The sequence below is a fragment of the Aptenodytes forsteri genome, unplaced genomic scaffold (assembly GCF_000699145.1).
Source record: "Aptenodytes forsteri isolate BGI_AS27 unplaced genomic scaffold, ASM69914v1 Scaffold15, whole genome shotgun sequence".
Classification (NCBI taxonomy): domain Eukaryota; kingdom Metazoa; phylum Chordata; class Aves; order Sphenisciformes; family Spheniscidae; genus Aptenodytes; species Aptenodytes forsteri.
In genome coordinates, this window is record NW_008795129.1 from 16,381,974 (window position 1) to 16,388,727 (window position 6,754).

Consider the following 6,754-nt stretch of genomic DNA (forward strand, 5'->3'; position numbering starts at 1 on the left):
GTTATTGCTTTTTCTTTCTTTATGAATAGATATTGTGATAGCACACCTCTCATACTCTTAACCAATTTGTCACAGCAAACCTGGCTGTAGCAGAAGTAAGGTATTTCTTTCCATAACCCTTTTCCTTTCAATACTTGCTTCTGATGAGCCATGCTACCTAAACAAGTCTAGATGTCTATCACCCTTTCTCTCACATAGTTTTCTCCCTGGTATCCGGGTGTTGGAAACCGCTCTGGTATTCCCTTCCCCTTGGACCTCCTCGCTGGTGCAGAGATGTTTCATTCACAGCTGCCCATGCAGAATGGGCAAATGCCCTCCCTCACCAGCATGGCATGGGAGGGCTCTAGCTGGCCTTTCCTAGGAGCCTCCCGAAGCTTCTGGGAAGCACCGCAGCTATGTGTATCATCCCTGGGGAAAGCTATGGTTTTCAGAGCAGACAAAGCACTGCTGAGCAGTATTTGCACTTAACACACTGAGGGTTATTCAGGATAGCAGGTCAATGTCTCCCCAGCAGAGAAAGCTCTCCCAGTGGAAGCCGGCCACATGTTCTTCCCTCAGATCTGAGCTGGAATGGTTTTTAATTAGATTTTGGCCAGATGAAAGTTGCATCCATTTTTTTTTTTGTGCTGAGATAGTTCACACCATTTCTAATCTGCAGGGAAGATGCCCCAGTGTTCTCATATAGTTCAGGGGGGAAATACAAGGAAAAGTAACATAGATTAATTTGGCCAACAGACAAAGCAAAATAGGGCAGGATTCTACAGCCCAATAGTTGGAAAGAAAAGCACATAGCTACGCCTAGTCCCCATTCCCAGAACTGGTGATATGCTTTACAATAAATACTCATTATTTTAAATCCATACTGAGTACTCCTGAGGCAAATGGAGAACACTAGAATTATTTTTTGGAAATCGACAATTCCTTTCGCTCTCTGTTACTACTCGCAGGAAATTCTAATCAGTTAAAGAACCACAGCTAAATATTGTTTTCCTTTTTAAAAAGCACAGTTATTATTACACTGGGTTTTGAGTGGAGGACATGAAGTTGTGTAAGCTTTAATTAATCCACTGAACGATCAGCTTATTCTCCACTGCAAATACTGCCATCTGCTACCAGTCCATGAATTGATAATTAATGTCTGCTACAAGTTTGCTTCTCCGACATTATCTGATTAGGTAATTAGCCTATGGAACAATATGCAACATAATGCATTATTGTTCTATTAAGTGTGATCTGTTTGAAAGCACTAAAGAATGCACTAGTACTGTTTCATTTCTGTGACTCATACCTCAACCAACACCCATCCAGAGAATGACGAAACAATTCAGAGAGGAATGAGGAGGGGGGAAACAACCCCAAAACCACATGAAAATCATGTCAATAAACTTAGGCATGAGTACTGTTTACTTCAGAATAGCTTGTAAACAAGTATAAATATGAGCAAGAAAATCCACAAACACTGCTCTCCAGAGAAGGCATGGATCAACATCAACAATGATCTACGTGTGATAAATGCCTCTTCAGAGAAATATGATGAAAAATAGTTTGTCATCAAAACTCAGGGGTTTAATAAATCAATGGAAGGTGGAATCAGGAAGAGGGAGAACAAGGGAGCATGTAATCTTTATTCACTAGTGTAAAATGTGCCTGTTTCCAAGATTACATCTGAATTAAGCTTGGGAGGCAAGTGAGTGATGAAGATGCAGTGGAGGGGAACTGCAGTGAAGCCAACATTTCAGCACTGTCAGATCCTGTGGCTATAGTGCAAAGTCTCAATATTTGGCTGAGTGAAGTGTTTTTTACTTTCCCCAGCTCTTGGCCTCAGGTGATTGTAAAAGGCACTCTGATTTTATTTTGCATAAGATTCCCAGCACAGTCTGGGGCAGAGGAAAGGTTAGCAATGTCAGCCCTAAGTGCATGGAAACCACAACAAGCATATAAAAAGTTCATGCTTAGGAACCTGGAGACCTCACACATTGTCACTGCTATTTCAAAACATCAAGGTCAGGATTCATTTGACCAAATTTACATGCCAGCACAGTCAGTATCTACATTTGAGCTGATTCTCTCCACTCCTTTTATAGTCAAGAGAATCCTGCCCCTCACGTTGGCAACACACATGTTTTCCACCACATTTATCTAGAATCATTTGCAAAATCACTGTCAATTCAACAGCACAGACTGAAGACTATGTATCTGCAGGTTAAGTTCCAGTTCTGGATCAGGCTTTCTTAATCTCAGATGTTCTTCCCTTCCAACAGGCTCTGTTTCACAGTTAATGCTAAGGACAGTTTTAAACCAGAAGCCCTACTGTTGGTAGGCTCCTCAGTCCACAGTGGCCTTCAGCAGGAGCTGAGCACTGAGCACCCTTAGGGACCCCATGCAGCAGCCCCAGAGAACTGCTCTGACCCCTGTGCCACCTCAGTGCCATGGCTTGTGCTGCCATATCCTCACTGTGTCAGGCAACGCTCTCAGTCTTCGTTGCATATTGCAAAGGCTTTATTCTGACTCTTACCATTGGTGCATTTTGCTGCCTTGTTTACAAAGTGATCCTTCACTGGGGATGCTGCAGGGGAATTAACCATTAGACATTTACAAGTGAAGCCACTGAAGCACAGGGAGGTGAGTGGCCTTACCCAGGGTCATTCAGCAAGTCAGTGAGGGAGCCAGAGATAGGGATGAAAACCTCAAAGCAGGGTTGATCTCGTTCCTGATGAGGAGCACTCTACACAACCTTATACTAGACCATGAAAAAAAAAATGCCTCTTTCTGCATTTGCTTTCTTTAGTAATTAAAGGGAAGAGGCAGGTAAGCTCAGCTTAAATATCCTTCTCTTTTCACCTGTTAAGTATTTGTTCAGTTCTCAGTCCTGCGTAGAACTTCCTAAGTGATGCTGCATTTGGTATTCAACAGCTTTTCCTTCTATCTGTCTTCAAACACAATTCCCCTTAGGCATCACTCTGCTTTTATTTGTTCCACCGCAAATAACAGATGAGTTATTCAACATTTGTCAGGCTTGTTTGTTTATTTCTTTAACCATAGAGACATACGACATTTACCAGCGTCCTGGAGATGTCTCTGGGAGTTAGCAGTAGCTAAAAACACTGTGTTGTTGGCTGAAATAATTGCAACTTCTGTTGTTTTCAATGACCATGACCTAATAGTGAAATTAAATCTATAGGGTAACCCATTAAACCAGTGCTAGCATGAGTACACTGTCCTCTTCTCTGACTCTGCTTTCACTACTTCTGTTCTCAATCATTTCTCTTCCTATCCTTTTTCTTACTCTGACAACAAATCTGGAGCTCATCTATCTTTCTTTCTCTTCTCTCTTCTGCTAACTGCTGATGGTGCATCTCCTTACTACATTCACAACCTCTGACCTCTCCAAACAGGCACATGCAGTATCTTTGTCAAATTGCAGCGCTCTCAGATCTCCTTCACTGTCTAAATCTCTCTAAAATAAAACATGATGTGCAAACAATGGTGCACCAAGTTTGTTAGATTGAAATACAACCCTTGACCTATTGGGCCGAATTTCCTCGTCCCTCTGCATTAAGAGCATAGGAACAACCCTATAGAATCAGGCCAACCCCGCCATGGTCCTAACTCCAAAACTGGGCAAAAGCAGATGCCCATGGAAGAATACACAAATAGGGCAAGTGTGAAACTGTACTTCCACTGAATACACTCCCAGCACTTTGACTCCAGGCTTTCCTCCACCAGAGAAATTCCCCAGTATTTATGCCATGTCATGTCTAAAACTTGGAACTATCAGGAATACATTTCTTTTTCCCCAGAAAGTCTCAACCCCTTGATCCATTCCATTATTCCCAATCAGGATGAAATCCTATAGGATTTCTCCAGAAAGAGAATTACAGGTTGTGGGGAAAAAATCCAGCTTCAGAAACCCGCTATGCGTCTCCCAAGGTCCCATATCAGAATTTCAGGCTTTCTTCCAACTTCTGGTTCACTGTGAAGCCTTTTCATTCCTATTTTGCTTCTGTTTTTCATTAATAACTGTCAGCACAAACACTCTTCCTCTTATTACACAGCAGGACATTTCAATACATATCGAAACAGTCTACCTTATTTTTACAGACATTAATGATAGCTGCTATTTAGTATCAACCACAACATCTTGTAACAAATCAAGGCATCTTCCCTTGCTGTGATGAAATTGCTTGACAGTTAGATCAAAATATCTCCTTCACAGTTGAACTCTGAGTGGTACACACTCCATCTCACTTCAGCAATCTAATTAAAGTAAGGATTTAGGGTGAGGCCTCCAGATAATCTATGAAGGGTTACATGCACCTCACTTAGATGTTCGAACAACATCTCTTGGCTCTTTCAAGCAAAGAGAGAGATTTCATACTCGGGGATCTAAGAGAGAGACTCTAGACAGAAAACATGAGTGTCCCAAGTGTCAAACTCTAACATTATAAAATACAAGATGCTTGATGCAGGATGGCAGATTTCAGTCATCAGCAACTGTGCTTGTTAATTTGAAATAGAAAATAATATTTCAGCTACTTTCTACCCCTGCAGTTTGATTTTAGTGGTAGAATACAGACTTTCAATAGCCTCTAATTTTTTTTTTAAATTCCAGAAGAGATTTTTTCCAAAGAAAAAATTCATTACAATGTACCTTTTTGCAAACACTTCTATCAATAACTATGAAAAAAATGTTTTTTTTTTTTATTAAACAGCTTTGTCCAATAAAAAAAGGGTTTTTTTGATAGAAAGTTTGTAACCAGCTCTGCTAAAATTAAAGCTCTTATAGGCAGGTTATACTCCTTTCTCTTTCTCTCATTTTTGTACTTGAGACAGCACAGAAATGTGGTGATTTTTAAACAGAGAAACCATTGCTTTTTGCTGATCCTTTGTAGAACTTGTGATTACTCACTAAATTTGACATTTATCAAGATTCTTTTAGAGTTGGGCGGAGGGGGGAATCTACCTTTTGCCCCATGATTATAATTTATCAATTTTTATTTAAACTTTGAATATTTTTTGTTTGTCTTGCAACAGCAATGTCTAAATTAAAAAAAAAAATTTACAAGTGTAATTCCATGTCTATTACGTCTAGTGTTTCCCTCTTATCATGTCACTTGGACCCTCCAAATCACTTTTACAGATGACTGGCTCTCTCCTTTGACAAGACATGGGCACTCAGGTAGAATTTAAGCTGCCTGAATATAGTCTATATTGAGATAGTAGGAATATTATTATTACCATTATTATCTTTGTTACCATAGTGCCTAAGGCTCCACCTGGGACTAGGGTCCTACTTATGCAAGGCATTGGGTAAAGAGCAAGAAGTAATTCCCCAAAGCTTGCAATTTAAAGAAGAATAGAGTTCTTATGTAAATAAGGTCTGGGATTAATTTGGTGATATCACTACTGGTATTTTAGTCTGAGACTACAAGCATTTTTCAGTGAGAAAGGTCGCAAAGAAAGGCAAGATGACTCTACAAACAGAGCGGCTCTCTGTGCCTACTCCCTTGTAATTAAGATGTTGAGTTGGGGGGAGGGAAAAACATAACACTTGGGAGTATTTTATTAATTATTTTTCAGCTTGAGTGCACAAGGTTAAACGTAGTCTCAGGCAGCTTTCACTGATGTGACTCACATCTTCATGATGTCAGAGCTTTTAGTGACACTAACGGGCTCATATTTTGCAAAGAATAAACCATCCTCTGGTGTATTAATTAAGCCCAAGCACGTCCTGCAAAGAAGCAATGCAAAACCAGAAGAAGTTTTGCATGGTGAGTTTAATGCCTATAAAACATGTGGCTTGACAACTGCTGAGCATGAAATCTCTCATTAATCCACAGAATGTGGACAGCATGAATAAGAGCTGTGTGTTTCCCCACCATAATCATGTCTTCAGTGGGCATGGTCCTGATGGTAAGTCAGCACTGGCCTCTTCCCCATGAAGGTAGACAACAGATGACCTGCTTATTTCCAATCACAGCATTATTTTCTATTAATTTTCATATGAATCCATATGGGAGTTTGGGACATTGGTAAACATTCCAATGGAGCTGTTTACAGAATTAAGGAATTACTGCTACACATTTTTTTAATTGTTGCTATTATTTTTACCACGTTTGCTAACCACATAAAGAAATGTTATTTTCTTTGCACAGCCCCTCCTCAAAACAAACAAAACAACCCACAAAAAAACCCCAAACACCCAAAAACCTCAAAACAATCCAGCTACCCCAGCTGCTGCATGACCTCAGTCCATGTTCATGGGCTCCCATGGATCCTTCTTTGTGCTCTCCTTGAGGGCAGAACACAGGGTGTCATGGAGGATTCAGTCCACCCAGGTAAAGTGTATAAAGGAAAACAAACCCTTTCCAGTTGCAAAAAACCAGGAACAAGAAAAAAAAATCCTGCCAGGTTTCCCATTGACAGTTTCCCACTAGCTGATCATTCTAAAAATCAAAGTATCACAGTAAATAGACAGGTCTAGAAATTGTGTGTTCAAAAATACTTAATGTCTCAAAATTAAATTTGCTAAACATGAAGTTCCTTGCAGAAGAAATATAATTTTGGCAGTTTTTAAGGAGAATCCCAGAAAGAACAGATAACAGAAGTTATGTTCCCTCTGTAATCTTCCTTCTTTTTAGAGTTCTGAAAAGCACACCATTTCTGATATTTTATAAAAATTTGAATTTAGGCTTTTTTTAATTTTCCATATTTTTTAGCACTAAATTATAAAGTTTCATAGAATCATAGAATA